At 41.8% G+C, this 24465-nt stretch overlaps 1 protein-coding gene and 1 long non-coding RNA gene across 2 annotated transcripts in view; one reads left to right on the forward strand and one right to left on the reverse strand.

Annotated features, from left to right (window-relative positions):
* GALNT11 (polypeptide N-acetylgalactosaminyltransferase 11) overlaps positions 1 to 5165 on the reverse strand; it is a 48756-nt gene extending 43591 nt beyond the window's left edge. The window contains exon 1 of the mRNA XM_027686922.1: positions 5093 to 5165. The gene's annotated coding sequence lies outside the window, so the exon portion shown is untranslated. The remainder of the gene's footprint in view (positions 1 to 5092) is intronic.
* Positions 4744 to 23066, forward strand: LOC113969333. Its single transcript, XR_003534826.1, has 7 exons — positions 4744 to 4843; positions 9779 to 9944; positions 10382 to 10520; positions 11193 to 11351; positions 20052 to 20113; positions 21613 to 21701; positions 22957 to 23066. It is a non-coding gene; the product is annotated as an uncharacterized LOC113969333 (long non-coding RNA).
* Positions 23067 to 24465: the final 1399 nt, after the last annotated feature.

A 24465-nucleotide genomic window follows, 5' to 3' on the forward strand; every position in this document is an offset into this window, starting at 1 on the left:
ACCACAGATTTTGATGATTCTTAGCAACTCGGTGTCTTCTCAGCTTTCCCCTATAAAACCTGATGCATTAAGGCAAATACTTTGACTGTTGGGTTAGAATAAGCCACTAGCAGAAAGATTTTTCACTATCTGTAGGGAGGAAAAACTTCAACAAGTTATGCCAAAAATTCACTTTCTTTGTCTTTCATTCCTTCTCCATGATCATACAGACTCAATCTCTCCTTCTCCAAAGAAATCCCTTTGAGGAAAGAGTTGTGGACCACTCCTTTTCCATCTCCTCTTGGTCACTTTTCTTCTATTTATCTATTGCCAATGTTTCTAATGGGAAAACATACTCAGGATTTTGATGTTGAAATCACGGATGTTGCAACAAAACGAATAGCAGATCAAAAATACATTTTCCCACTTCACTGGGAGCCGTGCTTCCCAACACACTGCTAGCACGGAAGGTTAATGTGCAATCCAGAACTCGGCCTTGTCTTGGTTCACAGGAGATGAGTCTTGGCATCTGCTGACAGCAGAGATAAGGCATCCATGCTAACGGACAAAATTAAGGTAGTCCAGGAAACAGAAGACTAAGGAGACATTTCTAGAAAACATATTCAATAACAAATATGAGAAGCATCAACAGAGATAGTGATATCTGTTGGTTTTGATGTTACTTAAGGAACTGGCAAAATAGTCAAAATACCTACAAAGATTGATTCATAATGGGTTATGAATCAAAACAGGACAGTTTGTGCTTCCAGGAAAAAGATCTCTGTTTTATTTACGGGCACCTCCAAGGTTTAAAGCATCTAATTAAATCCTTGTCTGCACAAGAAAATCCGTGTCATTTAGCCAAGCAACATTTAGATGGTTTTATATAAACTAAAAAGACCTCCATGAACACGCTCCCAACTTTCATTAAGCATTTGCTTAAATCAGTTTGGCACATAGCAACCCTGTACTAAGCTGCCTTCCTCTCAGCATGCCTCTGCAAGTTTATTAGCTTAACTTGTCAATTTAAAATTCAACCTCTTGAATGGTGCGGTGTCTTATAGTTGAAGTCTTAGGAACGACAAGAAGCTAAGCAGTTACCTCCCATCAACCTCTCTACAGCATTTCTTCATGCACATATTCCTTCCCTCTTGTGCAGCAAGAGAAGTTATTTTTGTCCAGGTAGGCTGCTCCACAGCAAGAGAGGTTGGAGCCCAACTGTGAACAGCCACCACAGCAGAGCTGATAAGGTAAAACCTGCCAGTCACAGCAAACCCTCAATCTCAGAAATGCAGAACCTGCAATGCCACCCCTGCCATGAGAGAGAAAACCACAAGAGCTCACCTGCTCCAAATAAAACTTAGAGACAGCAAAGACACCAAAGACCTGTGAGCAGTGTGGGGTGGTGGGCTCTGGACTCCTCCCTGGCCTGCACACCTATTTTTTGGTCACACTGTAAAGCACAGGGCAGGCAGTACCAAGTCCTGAGGTTCCCTGTATCAAGGGTCTCTTAATTAGTGTAAACAATGGAAAAGCTTATTCACCCCTGAGCACTGGGTTCCAGTTTCAAACATGCAAAGGATATGGCTGCCAAAACCCTAAACTGGACAAGAAAGGACTGAGATACAACTCATCACTCTTACAGGTACTTCACTCTGTACTCTACAGTTTGGTAACACCATCAGTCGTTTAATCGACAGATTTAGCATCATCTCATGGGAAAAGTTCAGAAGTTCATACAACAAAATATCTGAAATTAAATATACTTTTAAATATACTTGACATCAATTTTTGAATGAAACACTACAATCAGCTTCTCAATTTTCCACCTTTTTTGCTGCAGTATATTTCCAGTCTTTACAGAGTTTTCAAATAGAGTATTTACACTAATTATTACACAATGCTGACTCACATGAGAAACATGCTAGAACACGGCTGAAGGATGTGGTGCACACTATTAACTTACACAAAATGAGCTGAACAAATGTTTTTACTCATGGCTGAACAGCCAAGGCCTTTGTACTGACGGTACTTTATACATTAACACAGTAGCTGCAACAGCAGATTTATTCATCTCCATAAGCCACCATACGTTTTGAAAAGAAACCTTAGATAAGAAGACAGTTTATCTACCTCCCACACTCCAATGGGGATTGAAACAGACTTCACCTCTGCAATATTTTTTGAGAAAGAAAAAACAAATTAATTTCTGACCTTGAAATGCATGAACATACTTTTGTTCTCCACCAGCAAGCAACATAGTTGTATTGCAACACCTTATCCAAAATGAATGGTACTAAAGGAAATTACTTGATTTTGGGGATACCTGTAACTGCAGTATCACCTACCCAGGCAGATGGAACTGCTTAGGAATTCAACAAACAACTGTCACAGAAAGGAACAACTGTAATTTTTGAAAGTTTTACCTTCTCCCTTCAGCTGGAAGTCCTCCTTTACCTCTCTGCTTCAGTAATCAACACAGTGCCAAACTCAGCCTGACAGCTGCTCAGCCTGCAACTGTTCTACAGGACCTTCCAGGGCAATGTAAATGCAGAATGATCCTCCCTCTGTTCTTTTCACCCCACAGTACGCTGTTCTTTCTTACTGGAAGAGCCAAAATCCCCACTTTACTAACTGCTTCTCATCTCATCCACGTGACCCACACCACACACATGCCCTATACCTACCATTAAAAACTTGAGGGGTTCAGCGCTTACTGTGGGGAAGCATATTTTGCACAGATAAATTTTCAAAATACTATCAACTCATCTTTATTTCCCTTTCCTTGCCATTTCAGGGCTTTCTGCCTCCTAAAATGCTTGAATCACACCTACTGTTATTTTACATCACTATGAAAATGATGATCAGATTGATCCTTTCTCATAAACTACTGTCACAAAGTAGCTTGTCAGGAACTCTGTCCAGAGTTACTTCTGTGCATAATGGAGTATTGATTTCCATCCTTTGAAAATGTGATTAGATAGTAGAAGACAGGCAACAGGCCCTGAAATCTGCAGTCAGACTCTCTGACACCAGAACACACACCACTTAGCATGCTGCTGTCCTCATCTGAGGCTGAGAGAGGAAGGCTCATTAGAGCTGCACTGTTATTTCTTTCCTTCCCTGCTGCAGAAGAGCTCCTAAAACTCTGCAGGAGCTTATCTTACCCAGAGATGAGGAAAAGCTTATGCAGAAGGCATGCAGCTCTTCAGACACAGTTATACTGGGGAGGCCAATTGCCTGTTAATCAAAAGCCTCTTATCTGGAACCACCTGGACATTTATGCTGTTCTAAAATGAGGCCTAGGAATCCCAGCTGGACTATTTCACATATTTAAAGGTTCTCTACAGGGCAGAAACATACTGTCAGGGAGAGGTTGGTACCATCCTTTCCTGGGCACAGTCTGCACTTGGATCAGCTTAACCTAATCAGAGACGTCTGGGAACAGTTTCCTATTAAGATGACATCCATATGAAAGAAAAAAAAACTCTAGATCACTAAGCATTCAAGAATACTTAATGTCACTTACAGAATACTTTTTTCAAGGACAGAAGGGATTTGATCTAAGTTGCAATACATTTTCCAGGAAAAAAAGGGCAGCATATTGGCATAATGTCGACAATCCTGCCCACCTGCACAATTACTGCGCTGGCACCAAGAGATTTCACCATTCCTTCAAACAGAAAGCAATGCTCCAAATACACAGGACCAAACGGATAAAGCACTGATTGTTTACAGAGCCACAACAAAGTCAGGTAATGAGATTTTATTTTTTTTCTTTGGAAGAGCAGGGGCTGCACTTTATATCTAATTATACAGTAAAGTTCTGTAAGGTCTACTGCAGCTCCCTGCAATTGATATTGAAAACAGCTCAAGATACCGTTTGGCAGAGATGCTGCAACAGACAGCACCAGTGTTTTAATTATTCTCAACTCCAGTTTTAAGGCTGACACCTATGAGGAGACTATTGAAGGTGAAGCAGCTGTCCGGACAGGCAACTTCTGAACACAGCGTTTGATTCCAGTGCCACATCACAGCAGAGAATTCTGACCTGCTAAGCTCCCCACTGCCAGTGGCACAGAGCTTTTGGTCGCTTACTCAGATCCATCTGCTTTCTCGCAAACAAGGGACTAGGGAACCTTTATTCTGCCTTGTAAGTAACTTGGAGACAGTTAATTTGCTTCAGTATGTTCTGTTGCAGCCTTCCTTATAAGCTTCGACGCACAAAAAAAAAAAAAAAGAAAAAGAAAAATACCACATGGCAACAATGAACTGACTAGAAGGACTGGAGACCAGCCACGAAGAATAGCACATATTTGCTAAGAGGAAAAGAGAAGCCTCGATGTGGCGAAGCATATACTGAAAAACATGGGGAGAGAGGGGGGAAGGGGAAGAGGAGAAACAGTTTAAAAACAAATTTCCCGGTCATAAAGATAAGAAAGCTTTAATACACCGCTGGGTCACACAGCCCTCCAAAAAGCAGTGCCTGACCTCGCCCTGCAAACGAATCAATGAACGGAGCAGCGCCAGCAACACTAACACGTGCCGACCCTCACATTTTGGGCTGAGATTTGCAGTCTCAGTCTACCCGCAGGCGGGCTGCTGCTGCTCCTTCACATGCACTTATAGACTGAAAAAACAGTAATTACGTTATCTTCCATGCTATGTAGCACAACCCGCTCCAGCCCCTCGGTCTCCCTTCAAACCAAGAGGCTGGATCACCCGGGGACCCCGCCTGGGCAGCCACCGCTATCAGTTCGCATCAGTGCCAGAAAGGGGGTAGCCCTGAACCTGACCCGCCTCCGGGGCTCGGGAATCGCGTCCCTCAGGGCAGGCGGGAAAACAGAATCACAGAACCAACCAGGTTGGAAAAGACCTCGGAGATCGCCGAGTCCGACCTACGACCGAACACCACCGTGTCAACGAGCCCGGCCCCGTCCCTCACCCCCCGGGCTGCCCCGTCCTTCATCCCCCTCGGGCTGCCCCTCGCACCGCACCGGCCCCGTCCCTCGCCCCCCGGGACTACCCCTCGCACCGGCGCCGGTTCCCCCGCTGGGGCCGCCTTCCCTCTCAGCGCCGCCACGGCCCCTGTCCCCCACAGCCCCGCACTCACCGCGGCGGCGGCATCGCCCCTTCGCCCACCCCGTGCCCGCTGTGGCGGCGGCGCTGCCGCCATGTGACCGCCGCCTCCTCCTCCTGCTCCTCCCCTTTCTCCTCCTCTTCCTCCTCCTCCGCCGCCGCCGCCGCCATGACAGGCGGGGCCGTGGTGGCCCGAGAATATGGCGAGCCCTGAGGGGCAGAGCGGAGGGCCTGTGGGGTTGTTGCCTGGCTCCTTTTTGCCGACCTGGGCGGAGGAGGGGGGGAGGTTAGGGATGGAGGGGTGCGGATGTGCGGCTTTCTCTCCCCCTCTCCCCTCAGATTTGCTGTGCATCTCTCTGCCTGTCCCACAGGGCTTGCGCGGTCCCTCTCTGAAGTTTAAAGCCCCTCACGGAGGTGTTCATTTTGCGGTCCTGGAAGTACAGGATCACAGAATCGTTAGGGCCGGAAGGGACCTCTAGAGATCATCCAGTCCAACCCTCCTGCCAAGGCAGGGTCACCTGGAGCAGGTGACACAGGAATGCATCCAGGTGGGTTTGGAATGTCTCCAGAGAGGGAGAATCCACAGCCACCCTGGACAGCCTGTTCCAGTGCTCTGACACCCTCAATGTAACAAAGTTCTTCCTCATCTTGAGGTGAAACTTCTTGTTTTAATTTATGGTCATTGCTCGTCATCCTGTCACTGGGCACCACTGAAAAGAGTCTGGCACCATCTTCTTGGCACCTGCCTTTGAAATATTTATATGCATTCATGAGATCCTTCTCAGTCTTCTCCAGACTAAACAGGCCCAGCTCCCACAGTCTCCTTATAACAGAGATGCTCCAGTCCGTGTGCTTGTCCAGGGGCTTTGAAGGGGAGAAAAGGAGTGCAGGTCAGGCTTGTCAGGATGTCTGGGCTGACCAGCCACGGTTCCCTCACCCTGTAGTTTCAGTAGCTCTGTGGAATGTGAGCGGCTGATTTCTTGAGCTGGAAGGGGGATATAGCTGAGGGAAATCAACCACAACTACCCTGAAATAATCTGAGATTGGCATTTAATGTGCTTCCATAGTGACAAGATTCGCATCTTCACAGGTGGAGAGGAGCATTGAAACCTCAGATCTTTGATATCCACAGTAAATGATCACAGAACCACAGAATGGGTCAAGTTGGAAGGGACCACAGTGGGTTGTCTGGTCCAACCTCCCTGCTCACACAGGGTCATCCCAGAGCACACGGCACAGGATTGCATCCAGACAGTTCTGGAATATCTCCAGTGAGGGAGACTCCACACCCCCTCTGGGCAATCTGTTCCAGTGTGTGGTCACCTGCACAGCAAAGAAGTTCTTCCTCATATTCAAGTGAAACTGCCTGTGCTTCAGTTTCTACCCATTGCTTCTTGTTGTGAAGATCAATCCACTGGCTTGCTAGACCACAGCATGGTGGGGTGCCCGCCATACCACAGATCTGTCTTTATGTGGGATTGACTTGGCAGGTGTCCTTTCTCCAGAAAAAGTGGGGAAACTTGAAGGTTTTGGATTCATAAACCCTGGTGAGGTTTGAGAACAAACTCACTGTCAGATTTGAACAGCACAGTCTGTACAGGGAGCTTACTTTGTAAATACCCAGATTACAGAACTTGAGCTGCCAAGTGACACTTTAAAGATGGCAGATTTTATTTTAGGGAAGTGGAAATTAAACCGGGTTGACACAACCCAAGCCCCTTCTTTGGTGGATATTGCCCCTGGTATCCAGAGATTATGGCAAGGTGCTTTATAACACACAAATACAGCAGAGTAAAGAACCTGTCAAAAAGCTGTAGGTACAGCATTAAAGCGCAGAGGGCAAAAAGGCAATCCGTAATCAGGAGCTGCAGTGAGAGAAAAAGGAGTGACAGCCTGTGGAGGGGTTAGTAGGTAGATGACAAGGAGGTAGCAGGGATCAAGATGAAAGCAAGGTGTGCAGTTAAGTGAGATAGCCACACAGTCAGCACCCCCATGAGACAGCTTTTCATAACTCCTCTTTCATAATGGCTAACACACAGCTTTGATCTCTCTCTTACAATAATTGAGCCCGAGGACTGGAGGTGTGAATTAAGCTCATTTAGGTAAAAGCAACCTCAGCTCATATGCTATCTGCTTTCTGCAGAACCATTATCCTTGAAGTCCTTCTAATCTGGCCAGTTGTTGCCTACCTTGTAATTCCAGGTATTTAATCTCTTTTAGTTCTTATCACAAAGAGTTTCCGTGGTGCTTGGATTATTAATTTTATTAACAGAATTAATAACTTAACGCTACTTTTTAGCGTCATTTACTGTAAGATCTTTGATACGTGTTTCACTTCTCAAAATTCCTGATAATGATAATCTGTCCAGCCCAATTGCTTAATAAACTCTGTGATGACTCATTAGTGTTAACTAATTGACCCAGTACCAACCTGCTCACAGCAAGGGAGAACAACTCATATTAAAGCGCTGGCAAGAAGTCATAACCCAAAGTAATCCTCTGTCAGTGTGGGTTGTGGTCAGAATCTGGGATCCACATGTACTCAAGCACTGAAATTTCATTTCTGTTGTTGGCATGTCTTGGACACAGAAATGACACAAGAGAAAGGGACACTCTGAGCTGCAAAAGATATTGTTTAAATCCTGTCTCATTTCTTAGATTGACTGACTTCCTTTGTGAAAAAGGATGTAAATGTCCCCAAAACCAAACAGAATGAATGTATATTATTTTTCTAACTCCAGATTGTTCAGTACAAATTTCCCCAGCTGATGTGTAGAGCTTGTTGATCAGCTGAGATAGAGAAGACTGGGGGGAACTCCGACTGGGAAAACTTGCATTTGTTTTGGTGGTTTCCTGTTACAATTGTTTGCCTACAGGCTGTCCATGACTGAAGTCAGTCTGCACATCCCCTACTAGAATTTCTATGTGATTATGGCTGTGAATGGTTTAAAAAAAGCCTTGTAAGTGCTGCAGAGTTTATTTGGAGTGTTGAGGAAGCAGAACATTTGTCCGGTTGCTCTCAGACCTCTTTCTTCCTACTACAGATCACTTAATGTGGGTTTTTGCCTGTTTTCCAAAGAAAATGGGGTCAAATGACAACTCTGAATATGTATATGGGTTTATCTGATCTGCTCTCTCTTCTGAAATACTTTTGAAATCTTGGGCCATATATATCAAATTTGACAATGGGTGAAGATTTCAAAGGGTTTATATTCTAAATACCTTTCAAAAATAGATGTCTGAATAGAAGAGAGAGACTGTTATCCAGCACTGAGGAAAACCCTGTAGAACAAGATCATTCCTCATACCCTTAAATTTATTGGGAGCACTCAGGGAAGAATTCATGGAGCTATCATGGCTAGTCTGTTGAAAACATCAATCTCTCATGCTTTGGAGTAGGTGAAAAGGCCAAAAGGATGTTAGGTACATTAAGATAAGGAATAAAGAACAAGATGGGATGCTTTGTAAAACTGCAAGTGCTTGCACATCTTGAATATTGTGTGAAATTCTCCCTAAAGCACTAAGAAAAGTACAGAGAAAAGCAATGAACTGATTAGAAGTAAGGAATTGCTTCCCCCCCAAAAAAGGTGTTTAAATACACTTAAATGGTTTAAAATCTCTTGTTATAGAGAAAGTGAATTCTATGTTTCTTGTAGCACAAGATTTAGGTGTCCTGAGTGAAATTACCAGGCAATAAATTTAAAAGAAATGAAAGTATGTTTTCTCTAGAGTTACAGTTGTAAATTGTTGCAAGGGTATCTGAGAGGCCAAAAGTATAAATGTTCTCGTGAGTGGATTAGAAATGGAAATGAGAAAAAGCCCCTCAAACATAACGCTAATGCAGCTGCCAGCTGAGGAAATCTCCAAGTAAAGAGGTGGATTCAGCCAGCAGATTAAGGCACCTAAATTTGGGTTTCAGCGTGTAGGTGTCTCCATGTGAACCAGATGTCTAAGCTCTCCTTACACTCAGCAGAGAACTAATGTGGGATTTGGTTACATAAAAGCAGGCATCAAGTGCCACTTTAGGCATGTGGAGTTTTCTACCTGGCCTCCTGCTCCAGGAAGCAGCAGGGCTCCTAAAAAGCCTCTTCTATCTGAAGTCTCCCATGGAAGTCTTTGATGTCTCAGTCCACCACAGTTGTCACTAAGCACTGTTGGTTGGCAAGCTGAACCCTGCTCATGGCTGCGCAGCAAACTGTCCAGACCACCTTAAGTGGAAATATGAGTGTTATTTTGAACCCATCAACTGTATTGAGTAATACTGTATCAATCTAGGAGGAATCTGTGTTCCCATGAAGATATATCCATGGGACACCTCAATCTGAGCATCAGAATTTATAGGCTTTGCCAGGCTGTACAGAGGGAATATTGCTTAGTTTCTAATGATATTTCCTTAAGTTTCCTTAGCTAGTTGATTCAGCAGGGCAGGAATTCAGCATTTAGTAGAAAAATACAAGAGATTATGTATGAAAAACCATCTTAAGGTACTCGGATTTATTGATAGTAAGGACTGTGGGAAGGTTTAGAGTCACAGTGAACTGTTTAACGGTGCATGGATGCATAGTGAACTTTGAACACAGTGCCTTGATTGCCTAAGCCTGGAAGATACCCGATGGCCAAGAGTTCTGGGGCAACCACAGACGCTGCTGCTGAAGCCACTAGATGACAGATTTTTAAGCCATTACATCCTGTAGCTGAAATGGATTTTTTTTTCACACAGGTAAATCAAAACTAATTTGGTTGATGACAGGTTTTGCACCATTCTGTGAATCAGACCAGTTAGAACTCGTTAAGAGTAGCAGAACTTGCCTAAGAAGAATTTAGGCTAAGATTCAAGGCAAAGAAATTAGAAAGAAGGATAATTAGAAAAGCCAGATGATAATTAGGTGAGTTTTGGAATGCAGAATCAGTTTTTCCTCAGTTTCTTGTGCTTCAAATGGTTTACATTTTCTCACTGGAAATACAAAACTTTTTGCACTAGTGCTGTCCTCTTGGGCTGATGACAGTTTTAACAAAACAAATTCAGCGGGCTCAGAGTTTCTTTTTTGGACTTAAACAAGGATGGAAGGAATGTTTATACTTCTAAAACTGTATTGTTAACCAGTTGTGCTACTGCAGCAATGTTCCCATTTGTTGTTTATTGAGAGAATGCCCTGATCATGCAATAAATAATAAAGTTATATTAATAAATAATAATTAATTAAAAAATAAATTAACAGAGCCTCTGTAACTTTCAAATGTCCTGCTCTTCAAGGTGAGACAGAGAAGAGACCTAATCTAATACCATATAATTGACAGGCCCTCTCCCTTTTCTCATTCAGAGGACACAGATAAGATCTAACAACCAGCTAAATGTATTAACATTAACCCACGCTAATGAAGCAAGAAACAAGTCATGGGCAGGAATGAGGAGCATATGTGATGTGGCCCTAAAATGTGCAGGAATATGAGGAAGAACCCAGGTGTGTGTGACAGACAGTGCTTGGGAGAATTCACAGATCTAAGGACCCTGCTGAGACTTGTTTTGTCTTAGCAAGGAATTGCAGCACTGAGCATACAGAGAGTAGTATTGTCATGCTCTATTCAATTCCCTTCAACTTTTTCCTTCCTTTTTCAGCCCAGGCTGTGTTATTTTTATGTACTTCTTAACAATTCTCTTCTGTAGAGTCTCTCCAGAACTGTGGAAAAGTTGTGTTTTGTCTTTGAGGTGTTGCTGGCTAAATTCCATCTATTTTTCATGTTCAGAAGTTCTGACTCTTGAGATCTGGTAGTGAGATGCTACATATTCTAGAATTTCTTTTTACTGCAATAAAACATTCCTTGGAGTCTGTGGAGAGGTAATTGGCTAAACATTCTGTCCAGTGTTGCTCAATTGTGCTTAGAACACTTCACAGGCTTGGGGTCTGAGTCAGTCTGGGTTGATTTCTTTTCCACTTTGGACTGTTTTGCAAAGTTTTGAGAATGAAAACAATCCCATAAACTCCAGAAATCTCATAATTGAATTGGCTTTTCCCCAGTGAACTCTATTAGAAATCTACCAAGAGTTTCCTTCCATCATTGCTTCTACTCCCTGATAAGAGAAGGAAAAAAGTTTATTTGCAGAGGAGCTCAGTCACATTATCTTCTTTTTACAGATGTGGAAGTTAAAGCAAAGAAGCATTAAGTTATTTGTTCCAAGTCATCCAACTAAGCAGTGGCAGACAAAAAATAGAAGTGAGTCCTTCAGGGCTCATTCTGTTGCATCACTCTATCTTCCTGTTTTGATAAAAACATCTGAAAAATAATTTTCATAGGTAAGTATGTGAGAAAGATTCAGACTTCCTGAAAAGTCTGACAAAACCTTTAGTTATGTCACGTAAACAGGGGTTAGATAGAGTTCAAACTGAGACAAAGACTCCAAACCTGAATTGTGGCATTTCTTTTGTACAGATATTTATATTTTTTATAATTTTTTCTCACAGCAGGTCTAATCTTCCCAGTATCTTTCATCAAAAGATGCCTCAGCCTCTAGCCCCATACCTGTTGTATAACATGATGCTCTTTTTTTTCACCCTGCAGTTTTGTTTTCTACATTCTCAAGGATGGGTTTTCTCTTTCCCACCACTGAGAAATATGTAAAAAGGACGTATGTGTAACAAGAAAAGGACAAATATCCAGTAATATTTATAGTTCCATTTTAGCTCTATTTTTTCCCATTGGTTTTAGAAAATTATGCTGATTCATACCAACTGGGGCTAGTTCCCTGCTTCTCTGTAGCAACGTTATTATGTCTTGTAATCACAGAATCACAGAGTTGTACCCCCTCTTTTACCCCCCTCTCTGATTTTTCACTGTCTTCTATTTCTGTGACCCACCCTAAAAAAATTTCACAACTTGACAATTTGTACTTGTACTTCCTTTTCAGAGGCCTGAGTTATATTAGCAGTATTCCTCACCTTTGCATTGTTTGTCTCAAAGAATGTGTGCAATTCAGGAGTAGCTGTGTTTCCTGCCTTATGCATATGTAAAAAACTGAAGAGGAAATTATATTCTTATAGCTAAGAGGACAAGAATTAGGAGACATGACTGTCCCTCAAGGTGCTCTCTCCATAAATCCGATTTTACTGCTTGATGTCTTCATTTGTTATATACAGTATGTTGATAAAATTCTTACCCCACAACATATTTTATTTGTTTGGATTAGAAGCACTTGTGGACTATTAAGTATCACTACAAGCCTGACCTCTCTTAGGATTCCCAGGCAAATCCAAAGCAAAACAAAACAAAAAAAATCCCCATCAGCAGTGTACTCTGTTGCATCACTAACTTGTGGTTTACCAGAGAAATGCATTGGAGTAGGCTACCATAAGCAGTGTTTCTAAAATGCAAGTTTTGGAAGTGTATAAATGATGAAAACAAATTAGAAAGTAAGCATTCTAGTTGGTCTATACAGAACCCAAGAGCTGTGCAGTTACTTTATTCCTTATTTTAGCAAGAGAAAAAAAAACTATATGATTAAAAAGCTTAAGGTAATTTTGGGGCCTGTTAAATTAAATGAATGACTGAGGGAAACCATTACCTCACTATCTGAAGATGTCAAGCTCTGAAAGAAGTATAGTGCCTAAGGAAAATGGTGACATTGGAAGATAAATACTGCTGAAATGTGGCCTGAATAGACATTGTGCTGTTCAAGGGAATAAATAGCATGTTAATAGCAAGGAATTCTGTTCAAGTTATGAGATGCCCCCTGGTGTTAAAAACTTTGGCTGTTTATCTCTGTTGAGACATTGTACATGGGCAGGGCAGGTTAAAACACCAGGATAAAACACCTAAAGCATTAAGAGAGGATAAGAAAGTGTAAAAGGTAAATGGAAACTACATAAGGACACAAAGCTGCAGGAGAGGGATTGGTAGCAATGCCATTTAGGATCTACCTGCCATGTGCAATAAGCACAATTAGCTGTAAGCTCCTCAGTTTTAGGTAACATTTCCAGGAGCAGGAATTAGAGGGTGCTGTGTGGTGATCCAGCTGGGGAAGGGGTCAGCAGCATTTTATGGATGCTATAGATGGAAGGGAGGCTTGGAGAGGCTTTGGAGAGCCACAGAGAGAGGAGTGTCATTCTTGACCCAGACATCTCTCTCATAGCACTTGGGAGGGTTATGGGGCCCCCAAACCTGCCCATGGAGCCTTATGTCTCTATTCCTATCACCACAAGCGACAATATACCCTGTCTTCTTCCTACAGCAACTTCTGCTTGTTTGGGGCTGCTGAGAAGAGGAGGAAGCAGGGGGAGGGCACAGGAGATAAGGAACTATTTTGGCAAAGGGGAAGGGAGGGATAGAAGGTGCTGAGCCAGAGAGGAAGGGCCTTAGAGAGCAAAGCTTTCTGTTCCTACTGCTGGGGTCAAAAATCACTGCTCCAAAGAACCTGACAGTAATTCCTGCTCCCCTGGCTTTCAGGGACAGCAGTGGTTGTGCAGGTAGAAAGCAGGTATGGCCTGTGTGCCCTGATGTTTCTGTGTAATCCAGAGCCCTGAGGAGAGTCCCTGTGTCCCCAGTAGTGCAATGGCTACTAGGACACACTTTTACAGGAGCCCTAGAGTTCAGGTAGAACTTTATGTAAAGTATCACTTGTTAGAGAAATGCTAGTAAGTAATAGTAGCATTAATATAGTATCTTAATATAGTCTCTTATAGTATCTTAATAAGATAAGAGAAAGAAGTGGAAATAAAATATTTTCAAGGTCTGATATTAGGCTGGCTGGCAAGAGGACGATTTAGAAGAGTCAGAATTTTCTTGGGATAGTCTTGTCAAGAAAGAAAAAAGAAAACTTGGAGTAGGAGAGATAAACTAGAATTCTGTTCTTGCCTCTAAATTGGTAGGGATGGCTCTTCTCCAAACCTAGTGGCAGTACTGTACGCTAGGAAGTTGTCCTGTGGTGTTAGTTATCCAGGACTTTTCTGGAAATAAAGTCACATAAACCATGGGAACCTAAATATGTATAAAGAGCAGAATCAAAATAAAGTGATTCTAAGATTTTGGGGGGAGTTCCTGCAGTATAACATATCTTTTTGTAACTGGATATTTAGTATTTCCAACCTTGTTTTGGAGGATCTTCAGGAGGCAAAGCAGAAGATGTTTGCTGCTTCATTCAAGCAGAAAAAAAAGAGTATCATAAGATATTTTCAATGCTAAGTGAATACTAAAACTCATCCCTTTTTTCTGTTCTTGGGGGAAAAAGAGAATATATAATATTGTATCATTAAGAGAAAATACCAGTGGTTTAGCCAGGTATCTGATTTTAATGCCTATATATTTTGGAGATTTGTTACTCATGGAAGTTTTGTGGATTAGGTAAGTAAGGACAGGGAAATGAGGAAATGAGGGCAAAATCCCTTTGAACAGAATGGTGAACAAATCGATATTGGTTGTAACAAAATTTCATTTCAGCACTTCGTTACATAAAAACTGTTGTAAATCAGACAATCCTGGTGGTGTTCTTACAGCCTTTGTTGACAAAAGAAATAAGGTTAAAATTTCAGCTTTCATTGTAGTGAAAGCCTCCAGCCCTTGTGATCAGAGGAATAAAGCCTTAAAGATTTGACAGCTCATCCTACAAGAGTCAATTTAAAAATAAAAATAAATGAAGAAAGAACAAAGGGAAATGTTTTGCAGTATTTTTTAACAAAGCCATTCTTATTTTACAAAGACCATCTCCTGGGTTTGTTAGTGCTGAGGCTGGTAACACTGAGTGTAAGTCCCAAATATGTCTTCTGGCACTGCACCAATTTGAGTTAAACCAAAATATATTCTTCATTCTCCTAAATGCAACTTCTGCTGTACCAGATTTTGGAACCAAGTTATCTGAAAATTACAAAGCAGCACCAGATGGTGACTGTAGGTTGGCTGGAATTTGCGGTCTCTCTTGTCTTGCCACATGTTTCACCACTTGGAAGAGTCTAAATTATATTGTTCAATTATTTGTCTCCTTGGCTCAATGTTCCCTTTCTTTCATGTTCTGGATCGGTGCAATTCTTCATGTGTTCACTAGGTGGGTCCCCACAACTGTGCACTGGGGAAGCAGTTTGTTGAGTGGCCTGAACACACTTGGGTAACTGTATCTCCCAGTCAGCTTTATAACCACTTTTGGTTTTGGCAGAAGTTCACTGCACCTCGTGTTTCGATGTACAATTTAGTGATTAGAGTGTTTGGAAGTTATGCTTTGCTACTTTCTATACTAGTCAAAAACAAACAAACAAAGGAACCTTTTCCCATTTGTGTGAGGAATTTACTGACTATACAAGAAAAGCCAGACTTTTTATCTAAATTTTCAAAAATTTTCTTTCCAAGTGTTCTATATGAGTGTGCAGTTACATTAAAGAAATATTTACCCCCTCAACCTGACCAAAACAAAACCGAAACACAAAACTTTAGTTCTCTCTATCCCATAATGCCCCATAGAGAAGATAAAGGAAAAATAATTCAGATATTAACAGTGTTTTTAATTTCCTATTAGAAAGTCATAGTGCTCTTACTGAGGAGGCAAATAGCTTCTTTACTGTCTCAGGTTGTGTCTTCACCCTGCAAAGAAAGAGGAGCCATTAACCTGCAGGGAGCTCTATTCTGTCATTTCTGGGCTGTTTCTGACATTCAAACTCATACACTTAAAGCCATCTCTCTTTATGGTGTAGTCTGTAGCACTGATTTAACTTAATAATGGATAACTCTTACTCTGGGAGACTTATCTAAAGATATCTTTAAAATGCCCACTTCTCGTATCTTGGCATCAATGGAAAGAAAATCAAAGCAGACAATTTCAATTATTGCGAGGTTTGGGTTTATTTTTTTCGTCTTCTTTTGTTCCCCCTCTTATCCAGGCTCACTAAGTGAATCTTTTTCATCTGCTTATTTGACATGGTAAGATAATTCATGTGGAAAACTATCAAGAAATGCAAATTTTGATCAAACTAAAGGTTTTATTTCTTGTGATTTATGTTTAGAGGGCAAAAAAAAGTGTAGAAAATTCTTACATTATGTATTACAAAGATAAGCTGAGAACTAAAATTGATTCTTTTCTTGCTCAGTAACAAATTTGCAGTAAATAAAACTTTTAATCATTATTGACTATATTTAACGTCAGAAAATCTTGATCTGTCAAATGATTAATGAAGATGAGAAAGGCTGTCACAGAACACATAGAGATGGTGGTACCTAATGTCAGAGATCTGGCTCAAAATTCATCCTCAGCAGTGACTATAACATCTGATTTGCTGTTTCAAGCAAGCAGGTAGATAGAACTTTGTGTTTCACCCAAACCAGTTTTAATGGTCTGCTTGTCCTCATTTTGATGGCAAGAATCCAAACTTTGAAAAAAGTAGCTTCTGTATTGTTTTAGTTATCTTATGTCTCCAAGTGATAGTTATGAGCTTCAGTAGTTATCTCTCCATTATCAAGCTCGTATCAGTTACAATCTTCCCTCTTCAGCTCAGTGCAAGTGCTCCAGGAATCCAAGAGAGTGAAGAGCAGTGAGAAGTTCTATGAAAGCCTTGGTTCAGACTTGGAAAGTTCTTGGGAGTCTGAGTCTGTAGACGATCTGGGAAGGGGCATCTCATGCTCTCCATGACTAGAGTCACCCTCGTGTGTCCCTGGGCAATTACCGGAGCGTAGTGGGAGTGCTCATCATTTCTGCTTCCAGAGCTACAAAACCACAGAGCCAGACACTCTATATGAGGTTGGTCTGCTCACACTTGTCTGGCACCATCACTTCCTCTGGGAAAATGGCAAAAGCAAATAGCAACTTGTCTGTTTGCATGTAGGCGTGAGCCTCCTGAGAACATATAATTTGGCACCGCGCGCAAGCGAAGTTCAAACATCCTCGAGCTCTGAGCTGTTGACAACTTCTCTCAGAATAGACACGCAAACTACGCAGAGCAGTTTTGGTGCTGCCTTATCTCAACATCACCTTCAAAAACCTGTAATGGTTCCCAAGTCACTAAGTCACCCTGACCTGGGAAATGTGCTCGCAGCAAAGGGTGTTAACCTTTGCATCGTCCCCGCTCGTCTGCAGGCGGAGGATAACAACACCTACAGCCTCACTGGGACCCTGGGGGAGGCACAGCACACTTCAGCCTCTGTGGGCATGGAATGCTTATGTGTTGCTGCCCCGCAGTGGCTGTGTTTACAGAAGGAATAATCCCCACAATACAGGCAATGCTGAACAATTCTAATAGTAGCAGTTTCTCAGGTTATTAGCTCTACAAAACAGACATTACATTTACACTGGTTCCCTGCTTACTACTCTGAATTTGAATGCAATTAAGCATAGCTGGTGTTGTCACACCTCTGCTACTGTCCCTCCTTTTTAGAAGGTAGTATGGAAGTGCCAAGTATCACTACTGTAATGAAATCAGAGGGAGGTAAATACACTATATAAATATTCCAAGGCCTCTTGAGACTGAGAATCAGCACGCAAACCTTGGCTACAACTCTGAAAACCTGCAGTTGTTAATAGAGGATTAAAGTGGTAGGGCATCCTCTGGGCTATAGCAGGATTTAACAAATGCCTGTGAATGCAGCATTCAATAGGACTCCAAGGCAAAGCTCGACTGTAACTTGGAGTCTGCACAGAGGGAAGAGCGAAAGCAGTCCAGGATCATGTTACTCATCTGATTGCAAAGGGCTCTGTTTTCAGTGCTGCCCCCAGGGCTTTACCTGATCTATCCAAAGAGAAGGTGTCTGCCCTTCCCACCCTGCAATCATTCATACATAAACAACTGCAAATACTTTTCTGACTGTTCTGCCAGTTTCAGCTCTTCTTGCTTATCCAGTGCCTCCTCTCCTGCCAAAACAACAAACTGAGCTCGTGTGGGTTGTGGTTGGGGGCAGAGTCAGCCAACAGCCGTGTGCTCGTTTCCTTTGTTTTTCACGTTTCTCTTTGGCCTTTCCTTGGGTAGAATCCAAGGGATGGATCACTGCTGGTTCCATCATGATGCAGAAGGAACAGACATCACTTTTCAAACAATGACAGCTTTATGAAGCTGAACAGTCTCAGCCAAAGTCTTGATGCTATCATCAGTCATGTCTTTCTTCCCAGTCCCTGCAGGTGACTGCAGCTGGCAGCAGATCTTTTGACAGTCAAATTCTGTATGTTATCTCTGCTGGACCAAGCCTTTAAATAATTGGACAGGAAGATCTGGGAAACAGATATGCTGTTTCAAGGCATAAATAACATCGTACTGAGTGCTGCAGAAAGCTTTTATTTAATTTAGTTTGATTTGGTTCAAATGTGGTCATCTGTTTTGGCTTGCAACCAAGATTTCTGCAGATATATGCTCAGTTTCTTCTTAGACCAGTGACTGTCACATACAACTCACTTCTCACTGTGCCTCCAGTCCTCAGCTCTTCAGTGGGAATAAGAAGATGTTCTTGACTTACAGGAAATGGAGATAAGGAGCGATGGGAAGTAAGTTTATGAGATTTTCTAATTTTCTAATAATAGAGATCCATATAAATATCCAAAACATGGGACTGAAATGGCAAGAGTTGTTGCTACTCACAACAGAGAAATGTGGAGAGCATTGCTGGTACCCTGCCATCAGATCATGTTGTGCAACAGTGAGATCCATCCCTGTGATGAAAGCCAGACCATGCAAAGTAAAAACTATTTAAGCTGTTAAAGTGGAACTTAAATTTTGGGTACTCTGTCTGACAAAGTCACTGTGATGGTGAATTAGACCAGTTATAAGGAAGAAATTTTTTACTGTGACAGGGGTGAAACACTGGCACAGGTTGCCCAGAGAGGTGGTGGATGCCCCATCCCTGGAAACATTCAAGGTCAGGTTGGATGGGGCTCTGAGCAACCTGGTCTAGAGGAAGATGTCCTGCTCATTGCTGGGGGGTTGGACTAGATGAGCTTTAAAGGTCTGTTCCAACCCAAACCATTCTATGACTCTATGGTTTAATTCTTCAATTTCCTTATTACCTATTGTGACGATTACTCAGATTAATTTTAGGTCACAAAGTATTTTTGATAGTGATCAACTTCACATTTTAATCTGCAGGTATTAGCCCAAGGCTATTTCTTTGCTTCCAACACACCAAAATATTTACCTAAGTGGAAAAAAAAAAAGAAAGAAAAAAGAAATGAAAGAACCTTGACCAAGGACACACACATTCCTGTTTGCCTTTTTTTATTCCCTCACCCTTTTTCACAAAGGGACAATTTTGGCTACCTGGCCTTTCATGGAATGCAATCTGGGAGGTGATTTCATTTTTGCTGTGTAGAGGAATGGCACAATCCCAGCAGCGACATCATCTCACCCCCAGTGTATCAGCAGTGCCCTTCAGCTTGAGGACTAGCAGTTCCCCAACAGCTCTGGACCAGGGACAGCAAAGAAGCATTAGATGTTTTGACCTATGGTATTTTATGATATTTCCTTGCTTCCCAGAAGTCTGGGAGGCTCTGGATTCCTTGGCGTCTGGTTGAGCCAGGAAGATAGATTAACTGAAGGACTGTTACTGTTTTGTCTTGGGTGAGGCCTTGTGGGCAGCCAGCTGTTTTATTTTGTGTATTGCACAAAAGGTTCCTTTAAATCTGTGTGTTCTAGGGATGAGGGCTTAGAAGTGAGAGGATAAACTGTGGGATATTTTTTTTCTTTGCACAGCAGTCTTCACTAGCCAACACTGTTGGCAAAAGCAGGCAAAAGAGAGAAATCCCCTTAGAGCAATGCTCACACACTGCCCTGTCATGCAAAGTTTAGGCCAGAAGGTTAAGTCCAATATGATGCTAAGGACCTGATTTTAAAATTATCTCACTGCCTGTCCCAGCTGTTACAGGGTGCTCTTGGAGCAGTATAATATGCTGAGCAGTTCTGAAAGTCAGGACCCAAGAGTCTAATGCTGTAGCTAGACCACAATTACCATGGGTTTGTGTACACAGGGAGCTCTGCTGACTTCAGTGGGTTTCTCCATAGACCAAAGTGTTCACCTAGAACTGAATGTTTATCTGTTTGCAGATCATAGATGTCCTACAAGCTGTTTGAGAGACAGCCTGAACAAAACCAGGAGACGCTGTGAGGTCAGTGATATTTGTGTAAACCACACGACATGGGCTTTCTCAGATCATCCTTTTATAATGCCATATTCTTGTAACACAGTTCTTACTCTCTTTCACATCTGAAAACAGAAAAATTATTGTGTGCTCACTGCAGTATATCTCTTCCTGCCAAAGCTGCCTCAGAACAGAAGGAAAAGACAGCTTTGTTATTCCAGCTATGGCTTTTTAAAACATTTTTATCTGATTCAGTTAGGCTCCCAGAGAATGTTTCATGGATGTGTAGCTTATTATATTATTACTGCAGTGTATCTATGTTAAACCCTCTATCATTCCACAGCCCTTTGAAATAGGGAAGGCTTATAAATCCTGATTTACAAATGAGAAACAGTAGCACAGGACTTAACCCCTGTAAGATTTCTCTTGGGCAAAATTCCCACATGGGAAGAGTCTGTTGCCTTCTTTCTTCTTGTCTCAGACCACTAATGTCAGTGATGGTGAATGAACTATGTGGGATTCTGTCCATGCTAGAGAAAGGGGGTAAGGAGATATAACCTGACCTGCTGTAGTTCCCACTTATTTCAATAAAAACTGTGAGCACACGATACTCTCGGAAGGTGGGTCTTAAATGATTTGGAGTGGCCACCCTCTAACTGCTTGTAAGAAAACTGCCAGGGAAGATGCCAGTTATTTTGCTAGTTTGGGTTCTTCCTGATTGAAAGACAGAAAATGTGGTACAACAGCAGATACAGCAGCCAGTTTGGGGTACCAAGGAAAGCGTTTCTGCGTAAGTCTTGACCTATCTTTGTTTTCTTATGCAAACAGTAATGAGCAAAAAATAAAATTGATAAGCATATTAATAAGTTAATTATTAACTAACTTAATAATGTTGGCCTTCAGATTGCCATTAGGAGGCATTTAAGCTAATATAGAGGTCTCTGAATTCTTATTCCGGGTTCCTTGCACACCTGCCTGTCTGTATTGATCAAATCCTTGAGGTTTTCCTCACAGCTGTTAAGAGATAGAAACTTTAATAGCATGTGTGCATGTGTTGTATTACCTGGTTAAAGTCCATACAGCTAAAAGAAACTCAGGTCTCAGGTTTCCAGGTTTACATATAGGTTTTTTCTGATGCAACAAAATGCAAGACAAACTCATAATGCATTTGGATGCATCCCAAACTGAGGGTGAACACACTTTAAACCTCAAGAAAATGTAAACAGAAAAGTGTTCGCTGCATTCAGGCTTCTGTCCTGGATTCACCCAGACAGTTCCAAGCTCTTTTTGGTTTTCCTGTCGAGTTTCTGGATCTAATTAGATCAATCAACATCTCACTGATGCACTAAATGAGATATATAACATTAGATAATCTCACCAGTATAAACTGAGATGTAAATTAGATTGTCATCTTGAAAACTGGCATTGTAGTGGTGACCCTCAGTCTCCAACCCCTCCATTTCTTCACTGCTTGCCAAGGAGACTTGGACTAAAACTTGCTGAGCAAGTGTTGCTTTTCACCCCAGGAACTTGTGCTGTCTGCCTGTGGCTTGGGCCTTGCAACTCAGTGGTAGATCTGCTTTGTGACTTGAGCAAGTCCCACAATTGGTGTGCAGTAAGTATTCCAGGAGTTTGCCCACCAAGAAATAGATCCACAATGGTGAAAGGAGTGCTGTATGTCACCTGTTACCTGTGTAGAATTTGCTTTACCTCTAGAGAATATTTAGGGATGAGACCAGTGACAGGACCCAAGGGAATGGCCTGCAGTTGTCTCAGGGGAGGTTTAGGTTGGGTATTAGAAAAAGGTTCTCCACCTAGAGGGTGGGTGGGCACTGGAACAGGCTCCCCAGGAAGTGGTCACAGCACCAAGCCTGACAGAGTTCAAGAAGCATTTAGACAATTCTCTCAGGCACATGGGTGACTCTTAGGGATGGTCCCGTGCAGGGCCAGGAGTTGGACTCGATGATTCTTGTGGGTCCCTTCCAACTCACCATATTCTGTGATTCTGTGACACTTAAACCCACAAGATTTTCTAGAATGGAAATTATTACAGAAACATACAAGATGGGTCACTAAGTTTATGTTTGTTAATAAAGCCCTTCCATAGCTGCTCTGACATCTCATCCAGTAAGAGGCTGACATATTGATTAGTTTCTGCTGTCTGTGTCAGACTTAGTTCACTTAAAAAACTTGAGAGCCACATCTTTCTAGTGCTAAAGAAATTACTCTGAGTCTCCTGGAACAGCTGTTCCAGCCTGAAATAGACTGTCTTGTCACCTACCCCTGGTAACACTTTCCCTTCTTATCTCTAATGATATGGCACTCTGACTCATGTTAATGAAGGAAATAAGGTCATTATCTCTGTAAAATGTACTCTACTCTCTATGAAATGCCTCATTTTTCTGTTGTACAGTTGATTAGAACACATTCTTGGTTTCAGTTTTGAAATGGTTTTGGGTTTGGTTGTTTGGGGTTTTTTTCCCCCTTACAGGTCCCTTCAGAGAGGGTGCTAAATTTTGCAAATCGTAACTTATAAATATATAATGGGCAATTCATAAATAATAAATTATTATTATAATTTCATTTGAAAATCCATCTGAAATTAGCTCATTTTTAGCAATTTATTGCAATACTTGCAGATAAATGGATGGCAAAACTGGGAATTGGAGTTTCTGGAAATATAGTTTCAGGAACTCTTAGTCTCAAGGGCCTTTTTCCTTTTTTTTTGCTTAGCAGAGAGATGGGAGAGTTTAGCCACCAGATATATTAAACATACCACTCAAGTATTCTTTGGCTTTGTGTGCAGGGTTGTGTATAGGAGTGTACAGTCCTCATACCTCTACACCTCTGGTGTAACCTTTTTTTTTCAGGTGTTTTTACCTGTGTATGATTTTGAACTTGGTACAGAATAAACATGGTCTCAGCAGGGTGTGAAGAGCTCTAACACAGCCCTTGCATTAAAACTGCTCCTGTCTGACACAACAGTACAAAGTTCAGGCTGAACTGGATGGACTGTTCTGATACAATTTTCTTTATCTTATCAAAGGTCCCCCAGTGAGCCAGGTGAGTCCTGACTGCTCCTTGGTCTCTGATTCCCTGGCTCAGTCTCTCTCTTTGGGCTGCATGAGTCAGTTTGCTGTTCTCTGGCCACTGTTTTCTAATTTTCTGCCTATTTTTTCTCTGGTCATTTTTATCCATGACCATTTGTTAGGAATATTTTGGTTCATAAAACTCTGACTTGCCTTAATCTGTCTCAGAATAAAACATTTCTTTCTCACATTTTTCTAGATCTGTCTCTGAATGTAGTCACAAAAATTTTGACTGCTGTGTGTACTTATCCTGGTCATTTTGGATTTCCTGCCACCACATTTCCTATGCACAAAATCATGTTAAACTGGCTAGCAGTTTCCCCACTTACCATTTCTACGTTCCCAAAATGATAACTGTATATTAAATAACAATTGCATCTTCACAGGGACAGTCACAGCTGTGGTTGGCACCAGCAGCTTGAAGAAGTGGGCTGTAAATCTGGCTCATGACATTTATTACATCTCTCTCCTCTAAGAAATATTCAAGTCACAATTTAAGACCATTATGGACAATTTGTCCAGACTTGAGTGAGACTACTACAAAATAAAAAATCATTTTCATATGTCTAGCTCCAGTTTTATTTCTCATGATGGGTGGGTAGTGGCTCATTTTTCTGAAAGGCCTCTCTTTGGCCAACTTGCTTTCCAGCTGACCTTATAAGATTGCACTCTGTGTCTGAAAAATCAATTAAAAAAGAACTGGAATACATTTCTATTATATATTAACACGTGTCCTTGTAAAGAAAGGCCGTGATCTGGGTATGCAAAAGCTAATAATTGACCAACTTATGGTGCCATACTATTTGTTCTATTTATTTTCTTTGCAGAAAGCATGCAAACACTTTGGAGGGACACTAAAAAAAATCTGCAGAATATTCATACCAAGTTTAAATGGGCACATTTTAAAATGTTGAGCAATGATTATCAGTGTTTATCACCAAGGGCTCCAAAACTCTTCTAACAAAAGACAGAAAGTAGATTTTATAGGTTAATGGTAGGGCATGAAAAATAGGTTTATTTTGGCTCATTGCAAGATTGAAAAAAAAAAAGCTGAAGATCTAATGTGATAAAGGCACATGAAATGACTGCTTTGTGGTTTTGTGTTACAAGAGACAAGTTCAGCATGTGATTTCAGGAAGTTTCTGAGGGCTCCACGAGGTGCTCAGCATTTGCACATCTGTGTCTGCAAACCACTCTGACACTGAAGCTTAGTGGTGACATTTGACTTGGTGGAGAAGGTCTCAGTGACTTGTGGTCACCTGTGGGGACAAAGGACAAGGCACTGCTGTG

This window comes from Neopelma chrysocephalum, unplaced genomic scaffold (genome assembly GCF_003984885.1).
Source record: "Neopelma chrysocephalum unplaced genomic scaffold, ASM398488v2 Primary Assembly neopelma1_72, whole genome shotgun sequence".
In the NCBI taxonomy this organism is placed as follows: Eukaryota; Metazoa; Chordata; class Aves; order Passeriformes; family Pipridae; genus Neopelma; species Neopelma chrysocephalum.